At 45.9% G+C, this 21,122-nt stretch overlaps 1 protein-coding gene and 1 pseudogene across 1 annotated transcript in view; both read left to right on the top strand.

The window, feature by feature from the left end:
- Nucleotides 1-21,122, top strand: part of LOC142074915 (amyloid-beta A4 precursor protein-binding family A member 1-like) — a 278,116-nt gene that overhangs the window by 49,393 nt on the left and 207,601 nt on the right. The window lies entirely within an intron of this gene.
- Nucleotides 2,608-20,666, top strand: LOC142075001 (rod cGMP-specific 3',5'-cyclic phosphodiesterase subunit beta-like; annotated as a pseudogene).

Here is a 21,122-nt window from a genome sequence, read left to right as displayed (position 1 = left end):
GATTTCCTCCTTCAAGAACTGCTACTAACCAGGCATTCACCTTATCTTTGGTTTGTTCTCTGTTTCGATATACTGTCCATGCTACATTCAACATTTTTCCCAAGTTTTGGGCATCCTCATCCTGTAACTTTTGCAATTTCTTTCTAATGTCATCAGAGGATTGTGCCATAAACAAAGGAACTAACTGTCATTGCCCTTCATCAGATTCCACATTTAAAGTTGTATATTTTCTAGCTGCCTCTTTTACTCTGTTCAAAAAATCGGTGGGGTTTTCTTTCCGATCTTGTTTTATCTCATACAACTTAGACCAATTTATAGCTTTCGGAATAGCAGTTCTAATATCAAACAATATTAATTGTCGATATCGCTCTAACCTGGCCCTATTTGCAGGAATATTCGGGTCCCAGGCAGGTTTGTCAAGGGGAAAGTGATCTTCTACTGTCCCTTGCAGGACCCCTGTAGATATTTGGCCCTGTACATGATTTCTTATAGCTCGTTTTATCATATCCATATCTGTGGAGTCAAACACCTCTCCCATCACAGCATTTAAATCACTCCAATCTGGATCTTGAGTTTTTATTAACATTTCAAAAGCTCGGGCTGTCTTTTCAGGGTTATCTCGATAATTGCCCGCTGCTTGTCTCCAATTATTCAAATCTGTGATTGTAAAGGGGACTTTAACTACTACTGGACCTTCCGGTCCCACAGCCTCCCGTAAAGGAGCTTGAATGGGTAATGCACCCCTGCCGCCTTTGTTCCTCCGGAGATGAGTCAACACCCCCCTCTGCCCCCCTTTCTAGCAACCTAGCTCGAGACGCTATCAACATTTCCAGTTCTTCCTCTTTATCTTGTTCCTTTGTTCTCAAACATCTCTGCCCAATGCTACATGCTGAACAACACCGCTTCAACTTTCCCTGATCCTTCTGTCGTTCCTTTTCTAATGCCAATACAAAAGGGTCTTGAGGTGCTAAATTTATACCACACTCCTTCTGCCACTCCGGATGGTTTCGCAAAGTGAAAAACATATCTGCATACATTACTTCATCCCATTTTCTTTCTCTCCTCAAGAATAACATTAATTGTAATAAGGTGTTATAGTTCAAAGTTCCATTAAAAGGCCATTTTTCTTCATCTTCCAACTTATACAATGGCCACCATTGATTACAATATTTTATCAAAGTTCTCTTATTCACGCTCCCGCCTGGTGGATCCCCAATTTCTTTCCAATGGGCTAATATACATCCTAATGGACTCTTCTTCAAGATACCTCCACTCTGCTTACCGCCCATTATAATACACACAAAATTCTTACACAAAGAATAACAAAATTCTCTTATTGCAATAACAAATCATTATGAACAATAGTATACCCCAGTATACCCCAAAACTCACTTAGAGTACCAAAATCATAACGAGCAACAGTATACAGATAATTCCATATACTTCCTAACTAGGGTGCACCAAAACCAAAACCAAAACCAATGTATACCACTAAGGTGCTAGCGCCTCGGTATACGCCGTCCTGCGTAGGACCCTCTGCCTACATCTTATGGAGAGCCCAAATTGGCCAATCCCAAAAGTTAAGGAGTTAAAGAATACCTTTATCCAATAGATAGTCCTTTGTCTGCTCCTGCGGTGATCCGGATGAGGCGAGGAGTCCCTCCAGAGAAGTCTCCGGGGGTACCCAAGGGAGTCCTTTCTCTCAGCGGGTCCCGCAGGCAAGCAGAGGAGGTCCCATCTGGGTTGCCAATCTGAAACGAAGAAGTCTCTGACAAACTCTCTAAGACTCAATTTAGAGTTTTAGAAAGCAGGTATTCTTTATTGCAGCGCTGGACGCACAGGGGATCGCTCCACCTAGTGTGCGTGCCAAATCACTTAACCATAGGGGTTAAATGCAATTGGAGTATACATATTCATTACATTTCCGAGAAATAATCTAAATATTCATGTCATTTCCCGGAATTCATTAACATATGCAAAAATCTCTGACGCATGCGCCCTTGTGCTCTTCGGTGGTCTTTCGGGGTCCTCTGGTGGTCGTCGATAGTCTTCATCACAGTGCCCTCTGGTTGAACTCAGTCTTTACGCATGCTCCGTCTTTCCCTTGGCTTGGTTTACGTGTTTTTCACTTGTAACAAGCTAGCTTATTCCAGTATACCTTCCCTATCAACCCTACAAGGTTAGCTTCTCTATCTAATTTACGTAGAGTACCAAGTTTCAAGGCTCTTTTATCTACTGAATGTCCGGCCTATCTATTCATAAAGCATTCCTAACCCATCTACATCATTTCAACCAAAGAATCTCATGTCTCTTCACTGTTCCGTTCCTTCCTTATAAGGTTGTTCCGTTTCCGTGGTTACTGCTCACTGGAGTCTAACAATGCTTCCAAGATACACAATTTATCTACATACCTACAAACACACCACCTGTTAGTTACCTAACTTTTAAACAACAAATCTTAACAAACTATATCCACTATATCAGTTCCTCCTTTGAGACTTATGATGTTACTCCCTATCAATTGCAATGAGCATTAGTGAAGATCATGTGGAAAAGTTTCTTGATGGCAACCCTGTTTTTGCCAAGCAGTAGTTTAAGAAGATGAGAATGGAGTCTTGGGATGGAAATGAAAGTGACATCCTTTTTGAGCTGATTGAAGACATGCAAGAAAGCATCAAAATGGAGAAAGTCATTTTCAAGACCCTGAGAAGAATCAGTGCACTCATCCATGCTGACTGCTGCAGCCTTTTCATGTACAGGTAGAGAAATGGCACATATGAATTGGCTACAAGGCTTTTCAACATCCAGGAGGGAAGCACCCTTGAGGAATGCTTGGTCCCCCTCAAACTGTGAGATTATCTATCCCTTGGACTTAGGCATTGTAGGTTATGTTGCTCAAACTAAGAAAAACCATGAACATCAAGGATGTCAGCAAGGTAGGTCTGCTGTTTATCCACTCAGTAGCAGAAAGGCTCACGTGCATTTAGTATTGGGCGTGGGGAGGTGGTGTCAGAAGAAGGCAGAATATCTCAGGGCTTTTACAAATTTCATGCAGTATAACAGCTATATGAAGTCAAACTGAAGCAGCAATTGTCAGTCTGCCAGCAGCTCTTAATTTCATTTAGAGTGAGGTGGATCTAAGCACATTGAATTACAGCAGATGTTAATGCATTGCAAATATGCGCAGTGTCACACCTTACCCTGTCTCAGTATTTAAAAAAAACAAAACACACACACTCCAAAAAACCTCACCAAAAAAACCCCAACAAACAAACAAACAAAAATCACCCTCTTCTGGTGCAGCGGAGAAGAGAGCCAAGTACCTGCTGCAGTCAGACCTGCATTGAAGGTGCATGAAATTTTTTCCACGCACTTATATTCCATGAGTAATCAGCAAAGAGAGCAGAAACCTTTTTATAAAGAGTCAAGAGTTTTCCAACACCAAAGCTATTTGAAAATATTTGCTGTCTAATGCAATCTGGACCAAGGACCTTTGGGGGCAATTTTATGAGAAAAAAAAAACCCAAACTAGTCTTTAGAGCAAGTAGGTTAGCTGTAGCTTGTGTACAGGTGAACTTTGTAAGAAGTAGAAAGAGACAAACCTTGGCCAAACAACCCCTTTCAAATAACACTGAATACTATGAAGGATACAAGGAATCCTTATGTTATATTCTTATGCATTCATGAGAATATTTGGCCGTCATGCTCCCTGGTTGAATCATGTAAATCTGCATGGCAACAATTACAATCTGCTTGTTCTAATTGGAATTATAAAAACTAAAATCCATGTGACCCAAATCTGGAATTTGGGATTATTCCATCTACTCTTTGCTTGTTACAAAAAGGCCATCTGTTTATCTGTCCACTCAGTGTTCAACATCAGTGTATCCAAAAGCTTCAGCAAAAGCTTCCCAGTCTAACAGGGAGCACACCAAAACATTGGTTTGGTATTGCAACCATTCTTATGCAAAGGATGTGCTAGAAGATAGAAACTTTTTTTTTTTAACCTGTCTGTTGAAATATTTCACCCAGTATACTGAAGAGTTTCAGAGCTGTGAGCCCAGTGCTGCACTCAAGTCTAGCACTTTCAGGCATTGCTACTATTATGGCAGTTTCTTCAAAAGATGCAGAGTCTGAATGCTTGGTCTACCCCTGGCAGAAAAGAGACCAGCAGTGGGGCTGAGGTATGGGGAGTAGGTGCACTTGAGAGTGATTATTGATTTGGATGCAGTCTATTGAATATGCTCAGAGGCCCCTATACTCGAGACTCAGCATATTCTACCCCAAACAGAAGTTATTGTAGCTGAAAGCTTATCTGACACTGTGGTGAAGATTAGTAGATGGGAGCCTGTGGGAGGCAGCTCTGAAGGATAAAGGAGCTCAAAAGAGTTGGGAGATGTTCAAGGACAACCTCTTTCAAGTGCAAGAATGGTCCATCCTGATACTCAGAAAAAGGAGTAGATGTATCAGGAGACTGCTTTGGCTAAACAGGGAACTCAGAATTCCAATGCAAAAAGGCAGTATACATAGGTGGAAGCAGGAAGGCAGCTCCTCAGTGGCAGCTTGCTTTTCCCACCCACCCCCATTTGGATTCTGTAGTGACCCCATGGCAGCATCTGTATAGCCCCACAGCAACTGGGGACTGATCCCTGGTTCTTCCAGCTAAGACCCACAGAGCTGCATGGTGCCCTGAAGTAACCCCATGGTGACTCCTGACCTGGCCTGGGAACCAGTGGACAATGAGCATGATCCAGCTAAAATCAAGACATTTCATAGTAAGTTGGACTAACGGCCTTTGTAAAATGTGAGGGCACACCTTGTTTAGAGGGGAGACTGCTGTCAAGGCCTTAAGTACACCCCTGCCCCTAGGAATTCAGCTGCCACACTCAAGGCCAGCTCACTTGCTGATAAGAAATTTTTGTGAAGAAAGAGCTGGAAGAAGCCTCTGTGATGGCTCCCCCTCCTTTGCTTGGGAGTTGCTTTTTTTTTTATTTTAAAAACTGATCCTTTTGGCCTTGGCCTTCACCTGAGTTAGTTTCAACTGTGTTGCAGCCATGCCTATGCCTGGCTATGTACCTTTTTTGGTCCATACCCTGACCCAGACCTGCAGACTGACTTCCCATATTGACCTCAGACCTGCCTTATCACTATGGACTTGTCTGTCAATCTGGGCTCTAAGGTGAATCTGGTTACCGTTACTGGACTTGCTCTGCTTGTTTTCCTTATGAACTGGGCCCTTGTTGGTGAGGTGATTGCCTCTGTCTTCCTTGTTATCATGCTCAGCTCATCTTCCCTTGCAGAGCAGCCTGCCCTTGCTGCTGCCTGACAACAAGAAGGATGATCTGGGAGACTATAGGCTGGTCAGCCTGCTTTCGGTTCCTAGGAAAATCATGGAGCAAGTTCTCTTGGAAGCAATTTTGTGGCACGTGAAGGAGATGGTGATTAGGAATAGCCCATTGTTAAGGAAGTGACTACTGGTTCTGACAGATTTTTGGCATATAAAAGCTTATGATTTGCAAGATCTTTACAAAAAAATTAGAAAAAAAAAAGTGCATGTGTTGCAGGCATAGGAAATCACAGCCAGGTCTCGTGATACTAGTTTTATTACCTCTGCTTTGTCCAGTTTTTCTGCTAATCCCCTTTCCCCTCCCCAAGCATTCTTTAGGCAAAACTTCCTTTAAGCAGCTTGAGCCCAGAGGTCTTTGGTTTAGTTTTAAGATTGTAGACATTGTGCATAATGCTTAATTTGGAACTTCTCCTTTGAACAGTGTGCCCAGTTCAGCCCATTTGTTGATGAGCTCACAGACTATACCACAAAAAGTATCCCTGCAACACCCATCTTGAATGGCAAAGATGTAGTTGCTGTAATTCTGGCTATTAATAAGCTGGACAGTCCATTCTTCACCAGCTCTGGTGAAACAGTAAGCGGGTAGTAGTTAAGTTTCTCTTAAGCAGTTGTCCTTACCACATAACACACTCTTCTACAGCAGAAATGCTTGCACTAGTGAAGCTCCACTGATGCTAATTTCCCTATAGTAAACTCACCCTGTAAAAAAAGAGGCTTATAGTAAGGCTGCTTATCTCAGTAAATTACCAGGGGAAGTTAAGGTGGGATAAACATCATAGGTGGTCTGTTATAGACCACCTAACCAGGACGAGGAGGCAGACGAAATATTCTACCAGAGGCTGGCAGAAGTCTCCCAGTCGCTAGCCCTTGTTCTCGTGGGGGACTTCAACTTTCCGGCCATCTGCGGGAAATACCACACGGCAGAGAGGAAACAGTCGAGGAGGTTCCTGGAGGGTGTGGAAGATAACTTCCTGGCACAGCTGGTAAGCGAGCCCACTAGGGGAGGTGCCTCACTTGACCTGCTGTTCACAAACAGAGAAGGACTGGTGGGAGATGTGGTGGTCGGAGGCCGGCTTGGGCTTAGCGACCATGAAATGATAGAATTCTCGATACTTGGTGAAGTAAGGAGGGGGGCCAGCAAAACCGCTACCATGGACTTCCGGAGGGCGGACTTTGGCCTGCTCAGGACACTGGTCGAGAGGGTCCCTTGGGAGACAGTCCTGAAGGGCAAAGGGGTCCAGGAAGGCTGGACGTTCTTCAAGAAGGAAGTCTTAAAGGCGCAGGAGCGGGCTGTCCCTGTGTGCCATAAGAAGAACGGGTGGGGAAGACAACCGGCCTGGCTGAATGGGGAGCTCTGGCTGGGACTCAGGGAAAAAAGGAGAGTTTATCACTTGTGGAAGAAGGGGCAGGCAACTCAGGAAGAGTACAGGGATCTCGTTAGGTCGTGCAGAGAGGAAATTAGAAAGGCAAAAGCCCAGCTAGAACTCAACCTGGCCACTGTCGTGAGAGACAACAAAAAATGCTTTTACAAGTATGTTAATGACAAAAGGAGAGCCAAGGAGAATCTCCATCCTCTATTGGATGCGGGGGGGAACGTCGCCACCAAGGACGAGGATAAGGCTGAGGTACTTAACGCCTTCTTTGCCTCAGTCTTTAGTAGTCAGAGCTAACCATCTACATCATTTCAACCAAAGAATCTCATGTCTCTTCACTGTTCCTTTCCTTCCTTATAAGGTTGTTCCGTTTCCATGGTTACTGCTCACTGGAGTCTAACAATGCTTCCAAGATACACAATTTACCTACATACCTACAAACACACCACCTGTTAGTTACCTAACTTTTAAACAACAAATCTTAACAAACTATATCCACTATATCAATTCCCCCTTTGAGACTTATGATGTTACTCCCTATCAATCCCTCCTTTTCTTTTGAGGATATATAGTTAAAGCTATATCCTTCAATAAATTAAGCTCCTTTGAGACCATAGAAGGAGAACTTCACTGTAGTTCTTCTTATATTAGTCTCACCCTCTCAGAACTTTGGTTTCCAATTACAGAACAACATTTCCAAAAACACTGTATTATTACATATATGCAAACAAAACCCAATATAACAATCATGAGAATACCTAACAACTTTTTCACCCATTGACTAAAGTCAGGAATCCATGAAGTTAACCATTTGAATGTTTCCCCAAGTCCATATGAAGTGTCATCTTTCTGTATTTCATGGAGCAATTTTGTCTGTTTCCAAATTTCTTCTAAATCAGTAGAAATTCTACCACTTTGATCTACGTATACACAACAGCTTGTGTTTAGCATTGTGCATACTCCTCCTTGAGAGGTTAACATCATGCCCAAAGCCATTCTATTCTGGAGGCTTATTTCTGCCAATTCAGACACTTCTTCCTGCAAGGCCTTTATAGCGTCATAGGTTTCGTTCCCAATTTTCTCAACCATAGCAGATATATTTACTATAGCTTTCTCTAGTTCACCAACTCCTAAGCATGGGAGAAACCATCGTGCAAAAGAATGGAACCCGGTGGGTCTCTCTACTAATGGGTTATTTCCACTTCTCTTACTTCTTTGAAGATATGTTCTTAGCCACATTTTAGATTCTAATTTCTCAACCACAGTAATGTGTGGTACTACTGCTCCCAAAGCACATATCCCTGACCAATTTGGTGGCAAGACCTTACGGGCCTTGTTTCCACAAATCCAATACCAACCTCTTCCTTCAGGTACCGGCCATTCAAAAGATTCAAAAGGTCTTAAACCTCCGATATTTATGGTCTTACTACAATCAGAATAATTTCCAACAAAGTCAGTCTTTGTTAGGCACCTGATTTTGTCCATTCCTCTGGGGGGGGCTACACCATTGTACACATTGTCGTGGTTTAACCTGGCAGGCAGCCAAATACCACGCAGCCGCTCACTCACTCCCCCCACCCCCAATACAATATTTTTGTACAATATTTTTGTACAATGTTTTTGTACAATATTTGTACAATATTTTTGTTCTGGAGTTGGGGTTTCAATTATCCATTCCTGTTGTTTCATTTTCCTACTTACGTTAAAAGAGGTGTTTACCCACAGAGTGTTCCAAGATATACTAGCTGGTATAGGGATTCCACTTAAGGGAACTCCCTTCTTTGAATGCTCCGGAAAATGAGTACAGGCCCGACAATCTGACTTATTAGCGACCTGGACTGTTCTTTGTAACAAGTCTATATGTAGGTTTCCTTTCCATGGATTCCCTGACCCCTCATGGAGTAATTCTATCCAAAAGCAACAATGGAATATCAAGTCTCTTAGTGTTTTCATTCCTTACTCAAAAGCTAATATCAGTGTATAATACGTCAAAGTCCCAAGTGTAATTTACTGCATTCGAGAGAGTTTCAACTTTAATGGTCCTGTCCTCTCAGAAGTCCATTCTCCAGGGGGAGCTTTCTTCACACGAGTATGGTGTATCCAGGGTGTCTGCTCCTTGATCTTGATTGCAGTAAAGGTCGTCAGCAACACCTGGAACGGTCCCTTCCACTTTTCTTCCAACGGTTGACCTGCAAAAACTTTGACATAAACCCAATCCCCTGGCTTAAAAGGGTGAACCGGTTGGTCTAGGCCCCTAGCTCTGGTTCCTAAGACAACTTTTTCTATTTGGCCCAATTGTTTTCCTAGAGCGATCATATATTGTTGCAGATATCCTTCTCCTAACTGATTCAAATCTTCTCCTCTATATTGCAATTGGTATGACCTTCCAAACAGAATTTCAAAAGGACTTATGCTTTCCTTAGTTCTTGGTTTTGTTCTGATCCTAAGCAACGCAAGTGGAAGCACTTGATACCAATATAGATTAGTTTCTTGACAAATTTTGGCTAGTTGTTGTTTTATCAAATGATTCATCTTCTCAACCTGCCCACTTGCTTGGGGTCGATGTGGTGTATGTAACTGCCACTCAATCCCTAGCATTTTGCTAAGTTGTTGAACTATTTGTGCGCAAAAGTGAGTACCTCTATCTGATGATATTACTGCTGGTATTCCAAATCGAGGTACGATTTCATTCAGCAATACTCGGATGACTCCTCAAGCTTTGTTTGTTCTGCAAGGGAAAGCTTCTGGCCAACCTGAGAATGTGTCTGTTAACACTAACAAGTACCGATACCCCCCTTTTCTTGGGAGTTCGGAAAAGTCTATTTGCCATTGTTGCCCTGGGATGTTACCCTTTCCATTTGTCCCTACCTGTACCCTATTGGTTGTGTTAGGGTTATTTTTCAAACAAATTTCACACTGCTGCGTTACTTGTTTCACCACAGTATACAAATTGTGACCTACTATTCTTTTGTTTAGATCCTTGTACAAAGCATCTGCTCCCCAATGAGTTTTGCTGTGCTCATCTGAAATTAGTTTCCACAATATTCTGGAGGGTATTATAATACGTCCATCTGGTGTATATACCCATCCATCGTCTTTTTCTTTCCCTCCTAAATTGTCAATCAAATTCTTATCTTCCTTTGAATATCTTTCAGAGCCTAAATTTAATTTTAATACTTGAAATTTACCGTCTGGAATCAAAGCCAATGCCTCAACTTCCGTCCTTTCTGGTGGCTTGTCTGGCCTCATGATCTGCCAATTTATTTCCAATTTCCTGTTCAGTGTTACCTTTTTGGTGTCCTCTGCAATGCATAATAGCCACTTTCTCTGGCAATTTTACAGCTTCTAGGAGCTGTAAAATTTCTTTTGCATGTTTTATCTGTTTTCCTTGGGCTGTGAGTAATCCTCGTTCTTTCCAAATGGGTCCGTGGGCATGCACCGCTCCAAAAGCATATTTAGAATCAGTCCATATATTAATTTTCTTCCCTTTTGATAATTCTAGGGCTCGAGTCAAAGCAATTATTTCGGCCTTCTGTGCAGATGTCCTGACAGGTAAAGATTTAGTTTCTATTACCTTATGGGTGGTAGTTACAGCATACCCAGCCTTACGTTCTCCTTGCTTCACAAAGCTGCTCCCGTCTGTGAACCATGAGTCCTCAGCGTCCTCCAGTGGTTCTTCTTTCAGGTCCGGTCGACTGGAATAGACAGCTTCCATGGTTTCTAAACAGTCATGTATCACAGGTTCTGAAGTATCTGGCACTCAGACCCCCATACACACACATGCACACAGAATAGAGAGTCCCTCACCCAGGAAAAGAGTTAGAAATGAATATAAGAAGAGGACAGGGAAGACTGCACTGACTAGGTGCAGAGCAAGGCCAGACAAGCGTACTGACCAGCAAACTATTTACACACGATGGGCTCTCTTTATCCCCTTACCCCTCTATTTTCCTATGCTTGTTCCTCCCCTAATCACCTAGATCTATCCCTTTCCCCACCTTTGGTTCATCCCCTAAGCTTCCCATAATAAGTCCTGTGCAATCCTGAAATGCTCTTCTCCTCCATCCCATAATGCATCCCATACCCCTAGGCAGTAACCCCCCTTCAGTCCCAAAGCTGCTCCCGTTGACTCATCTTTATGGGTGTCACACCTAGACCATGGGACTGAGGCTCTTCTGGGACAGCTCTGGGAGGGGCCCAGACAGTGTGTCCCTTCCTCTGAGTCTGTAATTTAGGTTCCCTCCCCACCTGCCTTTGGGTTTCCATGCTCCTCTAGGCTTTTGGAGATGGGCCTTTGATTGCTGATGGGTCCTGTGATGAGCCTGGAAGGAGCCTGGGCAGAGTATTATTTGGGCTTCCTCTCCCCCTGCCCTGCGCCCCCGCAGCCATTGCCTCTCTGTGCTCCTTTACGGGTGTGCAGACGAGCTTTTATCACATAACCTAACAAACACCAAGAGAACAACATGAAAATGACTGCCACAGCACTTTGGGTGAAAGGTTACAGTGCTGAGAGTAGAAAGCAGGCTACGGAGTTGCATATAGAAGTCCCTTAGCAATACAAAAGGCCAAGACCCCTAAGGCACTGTGCAACAAAGCCAAATCTTTTTTAGCAAGAATCTAGTCATTTTGTGTTTGAAAATACCTTCCATATCACAAACCAAAAGAAAGACTGTTAGTAGTTGATGAATCCAATAGCCCAATAGAGGCAAGGTTGCTGCAGCTCCATGTCACCAGGTCCAGTCAGTAGAAAGGCTGAGAATGTATTCCCAATAGGCACCCATATACACAATACATATGTATATATATGTACACACACACACACACACACAGAGCTGACCACACAGATCAACACAAACAAAAAACACAGCACTCAGAAACACAAACAGCACCAAAGGCCTCATCCTGTTCCCCTCTCTGGCTGACCAGGATGTGTCCTGGTTTCGGCTGGGATAGAGTTAAATTTCTTCCTAGTGCTGTGTTTTGGATTTAGTATGAGGAGAATGTTGATAACACACTGATGTTTTCAGTTGTTGCTAAGTGCCCTCCTAGTCAAGGACAGCTTCCATGCTCTACCAAGCGCACAAGAGGATGGGAGGGAGCACAGCCAGGACAGCTGGTCATCTGGCCAATGGGGTATTCCATACCATGTGATGTCATGCTCAGTATATGAATGGTAGGCATGATCCAGGAAGTAGCAATCGCTACTTGGTTATCGGTCAGCGCGGGTGGTGAGCAATTGCATTGTGCATCACTCATTTTGTATATTCTATCATTATTATTATTATTTTCCCTTTTCTGTTCTATTAAACTGTCTTTTTCTCAACCCATCAGTTTTTCTCACTCTTACCCTTCCGATTCTCTCCCCGTCCCACTGTGAGGGGGGGAGTGAGTGAGCAGCTGCGTGGTATTTGGCTGCCTGCCGGGTTAAACCACGACAGGATGGAAGTCCACTAGTGAGAATATATATACATATATACAAGGTGGACCCCTCCAGCAACTGGGCTCAGACACTCAGTCTGCCCCTGGATCCCAGGTTCCCCAGTTGCTGGCACCTGAACATACAAGCCCCCAAGGCCACAGCCCCACTCCAGTTGCTGGTACTGACACCCCACCCACCCCACCCCCCCCGACACACGCACACACACACACACACACACACTGGAGCCCTCCAGTAACTGTCCTTAGATGCTCAGTCTATCCAGTAGAATCATAGAACCATAGAATATCTCAAGTCTGCTGCCTCCCTGGGGCCCGGGTGAAGGACATTACTAGGAAGCTCCCTAGTCTCGTGCAGGCCTCCGCTTACTACCCTCTACTGGTTATACAGGCTGGCAGTGAGGAGGTTGCAGAGAGAAGTCCCGAAGGGACCAAAAGGGACTTCAGGGCGCTGGGGCGACTGGTGGGAGGATCGGGAGCACAGGTAGTGTTTTCCTCGATCCCTTCAGTGGCAGGGAGGAACACTGAAGGGAACAGGAAAACTCATCGGATCAACACGTGGCTCAGGGGCTGGTGCCATCGGCAGAATTTTGGCTTCTTTGACCACGGGGAGGTTTACATGGCACCGGGCCTGCTGGCGACAGACGGAGTTCAGCTGTCTCACAGGGGGAAAAGGATTCTCGCGCATGAGTTGGCGGGGCTCATCAAGAGGGCTTTAAACTAGGTTCGAAGGGGGAAGGGGATAAAACCAGTCTCACTAGAGAAGAGCCTAGGGACCGCACGCCAATGTTGGGGGAGAAATCGGCAGCCCAGCTCAAGTGCCTCTATACCAATGCACGCAGCATGGGTGGCAAACAGGAGGAGCTGGAAGCCATTGTGCAGCGGGGTAGCTATGACTTAGTCGCCATCACGGAAACATGGTGGGATGAGTCTCACGATTGGAGTGCTGCAATGGATGGCTATAAGCTCTTCAGAAGGGACAGGCGAGGAAGGAGGGGCGGTGGGGTAGCCCTGTATGTCAGGGAGTGCTTCGACTGTCTAGAGCTCAATGGTAGTGGTGACGAGGTCGAGTGCTTGTGGGTGAGGATGAGGGGGAAGGCCAACAAGGCAGATATCCTGCTGGGGGTCTGTTATAGACCACCTAGCCAGGATGAGGAGGCAGACAAAATATTCTACCAGAGGCTGGCAGAAGTCTCCCAGTCGCTAGCCCTTGTTCTCGTGGGGGACTTCAACTTTCCGGCCATCTGCGGGAAATACCACACAGCAGAGAGGAAACAGTCGAGGAGGTTCCTGGAGGGTGTGGAAGATAACTTCCTGGCACAGTTGGTAAGCGAGCCTACTAGGGGAGGTGCCTCGCTTGACCTGCTGTTCACAAACAGAGAAGGACTGGTGGGAGATGTGGTGGTCGGAGGCCGGCTTGGGCTTAGCGACCATGAAATGATAGAATTCTCGATACTTGGTGAAGTAAGGAGGGGGGCCAGCAAAACCGCTACCATGGACTTCCGGAGGGCGGACTTTGGCCTGCTCAGGACACTGGCCGAGAGGGTCCCTTGGGAGACAGTCCTGAAGGGCAAAGGGGTCCAGGAAGGCTGGACGTTCTTCAAGAAGGAAGTCTTAAAGGCGCAGGAGCGGGCTGTCCCCATGTGCCGCAAGAAAAAAGGGCGGGGAAGACGACCGGCCTGGCTGAATGGGGAGCTCTGGCTGGGACTCAGGAAAAAAAGGAGAGTTTATCACTTGTGGAAGAAGGGGCAAGCAAGTCAAGAAGAGTACAGGGATCTCGTTAGGTCGTGCAGAGAGGAAATTAGAAAGGCAAAAGCCCGGCTAGAACTCAACCTGGCCACTGTCGTGAGAGACAACAAAAAATGCTTTTACAAGTATATTAATGACAAAAGGAGAGCCAAGGAGAATCTCCATCCTCTATTGGATGCGGGGGGGAACGTCGCCACCAAGGACGAGGATAAGGCTGAGGTACTTAACGCCTTCTTTGCCTCAGTCTTTAGTAGTCAGAGCGGTTATCCTGAGGGTACTCAGCCCCCTGAGCTGGAAGACAGGGACGGCGAGCAGGATAAACCCCCCATAATCCAAGAGGAAGCAGTTAATGACCTGCTATGCCACCTGGACGTTCACAAGTCTATGGGGCCAGATGGGATCCACCCGAGGGTACTGAGGGAGCTGGTGGAGGAGCTTGCCGAGCCACTCTCCATCATTTACCAGTCATCCTGGTTAACAGGGGAGGTCCCGGACGACTGGAGGCTTGCCAATGTGACGCCCATCTACAAGAAGGGCCGGAAGGAGGATCCGGGGAACTACAGGCCGGTCAGCCTGACCTCGGTGCCGGGGAAGATCATGGAGCGGTTCGTTTTGAGGGCGCTCACGAGCCATGTCCAGGACAACCAGGGGATCAGGCCCAGCCAGCACGGGTTCATGGAAGGCAGGTCCTGCTTGACCAACCTGATCTCCTTCTATGACCAGGTGACCCGCCTAGTGGATGAGGGAAAGGCTGTGGATGTGGTCTACCTGGACTTCAGTAAGGCCTTTGATACTGTCTCCCACGGCATTCTCCTAGAGAAGCTGGCGGCTCACGGCCTAGACAGGTACACTCTTCGCTGGGTAAAAAACTGGCTGGACGGCCGGGCCCAGAGAGTTGTGGTCAACGGAGTTAAATCCAGTTGGCGGCCGGTCACGAGCGGTGTTCCCCAGGGCTCAGTACTGGGGCCAGTCCTGTTCAATATCTTTATCAATGATCTGGATGAGGGGATCGAGTGCTCCCTCAGTAAGTTTGCAGACGACACCAAGTTGGGCAGGAGTGTTGATCTGCTCGAGGGTAGGAAGGCTCTGCAGAGGGACCTGGACAGGCTGGATCGATGGGCTGAGGCCAAGTGTATGAGGTTCAACAAGGCCAAGTGCCGGGTCCTGCACTTGGGTCACAACAACCCCATGCAACGCTACAGGCTTGGGGAAGAGTGGCTGGAAAGCTGCCCAGAGGAAAAGGACCTGGGGGTGCTGGTTGACAGCCGGCTGAACATGAGCCGGCAGCGTGCCCAGGTGGCCAAGAAGGCCAACGGCATCCTGGCCTGTATTAGAAATAGTGTGGCCAGCAGGAGCAGGGAGGTGATCGTGCCCCTGTACTCAGCACTGGTGAGGCCGCACCTCGAATACTGTGTTCAGTTTTGGGCCCCTCAGTACAAGAAGGACATGGAGGTGCTGGAGCGTGTCCAGAGAAGGGCAACGAAGCTGGTGAAGGGCCTGGAGCACAAGTCTTATGAGGAACGGCTGAGGGAACTGGGGTTGTTTAGTCTGGAGAAGAGGAGGCTGAGGGGAGACCTCATCGTGCTCTACAACTACCTGAAAGGACGTTGTAGTGAGGTGGGTGTTGGTCTCTTCTCCCAAGTAACTAGCGATAGGACGAGAGGAAATGGCCTCAAGTTGTGCCAAGGGAGTTTGAGGCTGGACATTAGGAGAAATTTCTTTACTGAAAGAGTGGTCAGGCCTTGGAACAGGCTGCCCAGGGAAGTGGTTGAGTCACCATCCCTGGAAGTTTTTAAAAGATGTGTAGATGAGGCGCTTAGGGACATGGTGTAGTGGGTATGGTGGTGTTGGGTTGATGGTTGGACTCGATGATCTTAGAGGTCTTTTCCAACCTTAATGATTCTATGATTCTATGATCATCTTAGACCAGTGCAAGGGAAAGCATTTGCCCTCAGGAATTACCATGATGTTGTTCAAGCAGTGTTACACAAGCTAGTACACCTGAGGTTGCTGCTGCATTCAACTCAGTCTCACTGTCTTTTCAGTTTTTCCCGAAGTACCTGAATTTTGCCTCCTTAAACTTGAAAATTTATCACTTGAGTTATCTTTGCAATTGTGAGACTCAAAGAGGCCAGGTAAGATTAAAAATTCAGATGCCAGCATTCCATCTTCAAAATCTGGCGTTATATTTAAAAATTAAGAGTGCATTCTTCTGACTTAAAAGTTATAGCTTCAAAGATATGTACCTGAAGAGCGCAGGGAGAGGTGTCCCTAAGCAATTTTGGGATACAGGTTCAATCCTCACAATCCCTCATCAATCTCTTCCTGCTGCCACTGGCAAAATGTAGGAGTTGAGGAACAGACATCAGCTTCAGCAGGATTGAACTCTAAGTGTATTTTGTTAAACTTAAAATATGTGGCAGTCAAACATAAAACACTCCTGGAGTATTTCACCCTTTCAACTAGCAGCACCACAGGGACCTCTCAAAACAATTAAGAATTCTTTTCCTCAACTGGTTATTAAAAATATTATAGAATTTTTCCTTAGTACAATTAAAATAACTTTCATATTCTCTCAGTAAAGCCTCTAGCACCTGTTAAATTTGTCTCCTTATCTATAAATGAATATATTTGAGAGTCTTGGAGTATTTTGACTCAACATAATCCAGACCCCAGTCTTTCTGGCATCTATTAGATTGAGGGGAGACTCTTGAATTCATTGGGATGAATATGAATCCATGCAATTAGTTTCTGGCAGCAGACAATTGGTTGTCACTGAAGAAGACATGCAATTGATTCTATGGTTCATGGCAGCCATGCTCTTGTCTCCAGTGAAAGTCCATATGGGGGATAAATGTCTCTTTGATCCTGCAATCATCCACTGTGCTAAAAGCTTATTTTCAGAGTTCTAGAACAGCGCTTATTCTTATTAACTGATGATTTCACGTTCTTGATCTGATTGTTTCAATACCATAAAAATGTGAATGATGAAGTAATATAGCCACCTAGGAAAGAGCTGCAGGATAAAACAGATCCAGAGGATGAAAGGGCTAATGATTCCTACAGAATGCTCTAATCAGGGAAAGAATCTAAGAATCTTGAGTTTGTATATCACTGTTGTGTCAGCAGATACCAAAGATACCCACAAAAAGGAGGGGAAACCAAAAACTGAAAGTTCAAACACATTATCATTTCCACCAATAATTCAAATAGCAGAAATCATGGATCTGAATCTGAAGGTCAATTTTAAAGTTAAGGTAGTTCATAGTGTTGGATTAGGGTTATAGCTTTAAATATGGCTAAAAGAAGAGTGAGGAAATAACATTTACTAGACTCGATGGGGGAAGGGGATACCATCAGGAGAGCCAAAGGTAAGCCAAGGGATGGCATGGCACTGCCTGAGGGTGGCAATGCTAATGTGAGCATTTACACTGCTCCAGGGAGCACTGAGTGTTTAGGAGCACATCTGAAACGCTTGTACACCAACACATGCAGCATAAGGAACAAACAGGACGAACTGGAAGCATTGGTCCATTCCCAGAGCTATGATGTCTTTAGTATTAGTGAGACTTGGTGGAATGAGTCCCACGACAGGAGTGCTGGGATGGAGGGCTACAGGCTGTTCAGGAGGGATAGGTAGGGCAGGCGAGGTGGAGGAGTTGCACTGTATGTAAGGGAGAGGTTTGACTGTACAGCCCTTACAGTTAGGGATGATGTGGTGGAGAGCCTCTGGGTGAGGATTAGGGGGATGGAAAACAAAGCAGATGTTGTTGTGAGTGTCTACTACTGATCGCCCAGCCAGGATGATAGCACTGATGAGTTATTCTATAGGCAATTAGGAGAAATCTCTGGATCGGTAGCCCTTGTCTTTATGGGAGACTTCAACTTCCCAGACATCAGCTGGGAATACCATACTGCTGTGACAAGCAAGTCTGGGAAATTCCTGAAGTATGTGGAAGATAACTTCTTGTCACAAGTACTCAGTGAGCCAACTAGGAAAGATGTCCTCCTAGACTTGTTATTTGTGAATAGAGAAGGACTCGTGTGGGATGTGATGGTAGGAGGCTGTCTAGGCCACAGTGATCACAAAATGGTAGAGTTTAAAATTTTCGGTGTAATGAGAAAAAAAGGTCAGCAGAGTTGCTACCCCGGATTTCAAGAGAGCAAACTTTAAGCTACTCAGGGAGCCAGTTAGCAGTGTCCCCTGGGAATCTGCTTTTGAGGGCTTTTGAGGGTCCATGAGAGCTGGTTAGTTTTTAAGAACCACCTTTTAAAAGCACAGGAGCAGGCAATCCCATTGTGTCAAAAGGCAAGCAAGCAGGGCAGAAGACCAGCTTGGCTGAACAGGGAACTCCTCTTGGAACTCAGGAGGAAAAAGAAATTGCATGATCTCTGGAAGCGAGGTCAGGCTTTGCAGGAAGATTACAGAGCCGTGGTTCGCATATGCAGGGAGAAGACACAAAAGCCCAAAGCTCAACTAGAGTTGAAACCGGCCAGTGTTGTGTCAGACAAGAAGAAGGGCTTTTTTAAGTACGTTAATAGCAAGAGGAGGTCTAAAGAATACAAGGACTGATACTTGTTGAAGATGGTCACCTGACAAATAGGGATGAAGAAAAGGCAGAGGCATTCAATGCTTTTTTGGCCTCAGTCTTTAATAATACTGAAAGACCTTGGGCTGCCTGGCCCTCTGAGTCGGAGGACCACGACTGCGGGAACAGTGACTTTCCATTTGTGGACACTGAGATGGTAAGGGACCAGCTGTATCAGCCGAATGTTCATGAGTCCATGGGGCCTGATGGGATTCATCCCAGAGTACTGAAGGAGTTGGCGGATGTTACAGCAGGACCCCTCTCAATCATCTACCAAAGGTCTTGGGAGTCTGGGGAGGTCCCCGCTGCCTGGAAGCAAGCCAATGTTATTCCAATTTACAAGAAGGGCGTGAGGGAAGACCCAGGAAACTACAGACCTGTTAGTCTAACCTCAGTACCTGGACAAATTATGGAGAAGATTATACTGGGTGCTATTGAAAGAAATTTAAAGAACAATACAATCCTCAGGCACAGTCAACATGGGTTCACAAAGGGAACTGTAGAGTACTGAAGGAGCTAGTGGATGTTACAGCAGGACCCCTCTGTGGGGGGAATTAGTTTTTTCTGGATTTTAGTAAGGCTTTTGATACTGTCCCTCACAGCACCCTTCTGGACAAGTTGTCCAACTGTGAGATGAACAGGTACATGGTGTGCTGGGTGAAGAACTGGCTGAAGGGCAGGGCTCAAAGGGTTGTAGTGAATGGTCCTACATCTGGCTGGAGACCAGTCACTAGCGGTGTTCCTCAGGGCTCAATTCTATGGCCAGTTCTGTTCAATATATTTATCAGTGATCTGGATGCAGGAGTTGAATGCACTATTAGCAAGTTTGCTGACAATACTAAACTGGGAGGTGCTGTTGACTCTCTCGAGGGACAAGAGACCTTGCAGAGGGATCTGGATAGATTGGAGCATTGGGCCATCGTTGAGCGGCTGAGAGAACTGGGGTTGTTTAGCCTGGAGAAGAGGAGGCTGAGGGGAGACCTCATCGCGCTCTACAACTACCTGGAAGGAGGTTGTAGCGAGGTGGGTGTTGGTCTCTTCTCCCAAGTAACTAGCGATAGGACGAGAGGAAATGGCCTCAAGTTGTGCCAAGGGAGGTTTAGGCTGGACATTAGGAGAAATTTCTTTGCTGAAAGAGTGGTCAGGCCTTGGAACAGGCTGCCCAGGGAAGTGGTGGAGTCACCATCCCTGGAAGTATTTAAAAGACGTGTAGATGAGGCCCTTGGGGACATGGTGTAGTGGGCATGGTGTGTTGGATTGACGGTTGGACTTGATGACCTTAGAGGTCTTTTCCAACCTTAATGATTCTATGGTTCTATGATTCTATTCTAAGTTGGAAGGGACCCATTGAGTCCAACTCCCTGCTCCTTGCAGGACTACCTAAAACTAAACCATATGACTAAGAGCGTCGTCCAGACACTCCTTGAACTCTGACAGGCTTGGTGCCATGACCACTTCCCTGGGGAGCCTGTTCCAGTGACCGACCACCCTCTCAGGGAAGAACCTTTTCCTAATGTCCCATCTGAACTTCCCCTGATGCAGCTTCATTCCATTTCCTCGTGTCCTGTCGCTGGTCACCAGAGAGAGGAGATCAGCACCTCCCCCTCTGCTGCCCCTCTTGAGGAAGTTGTAGACTGCGATGAGGTCACCCCTCAGCCTTCTCTTCTCCAAGCTGAACAAACCAAGTGACCTCAGCCGCTCCTCATAAGTCTTGCCCTCAAGATCTTTCACCATCTTGGTCTCCCTCCTCTGGACACACTCTAATAGTTTGATGTCCTTCTTATATTGAGGCGCCCAAAACTGCACACACTACTTGAGGTGGGGCCGCACCAGTGCGGTGTAGAGTGGGACAATTGCCTCCCTCGACCAGCTAGCTATGCTGTGCTTGATGCACCCCAGGACACGGTTGGCCCTTTTGGCTGCCAGGGCACACTGTTGACTCATGTACAACTTGCCATCAACCCAAACCCCCAGATCTCTTTCCATGGGGCTGCTCTCCAGCCTCTTGTCCCCCAATTTGTACGTATAAGCAGGTTTACCCTGTCCCAGGTGGAGAATCCGGCACTTGCTCTTGTTAAATTTCATATGGTTGGTGATTGCCCAGCTCTCTAGTCTGTCCAGATCTCTCTGTAGGGCCTTTCTACCTTCGAGGGAGTCCACATCTCCTCCTAATTAGTATTGTCGTCAAACTTAATGTACATTCGACTCCTGCGTCCAGATCCTTTATAAAAACATTAAAGAGCACTGGCCCTACAACTGAGCTCTGGGGAACCCCACTGGTGACTGGCCGCCAGCCTGATGTAACCCCATTTACTACAACTCTTTGAGCCCAACCCATCAGCCAATTGCTCACCCATCGTATTATGGACTTGTCTAGCTGTATGCTGGACAGTTTATCCAGAAGGATACTGTGAGAGATAGTATCAAAAGCTTTGCTAAAATCCAAAAACACCACATCTCCTGGCTTCCCTTGGTCAACTAGATGGGTGACCTTGTCATAAAAGGAAATTAAGTTAGTTAAACAGGACTTTCCCCTCATGAACCGGTGTTGACTATGACCAATGACTGTGTTGTCTCTCAAGTGTTTTTCAATAACTCCCAGAATAGCCTTCTCCATAATTTTACCAG

This window comes from Calonectris borealis, chromosome W (genome assembly GCF_964195595.1).
Source record: "Calonectris borealis chromosome W, bCalBor7.hap1.2, whole genome shotgun sequence".
NCBI lineage: Eukaryota > Metazoa > Chordata > Aves > Procellariiformes > Procellariidae > Calonectris > Calonectris borealis.
Note: the sequence above shows the minus strand (reverse complement) of the source record. Positions and strands in the feature narration are given on the sequence as shown.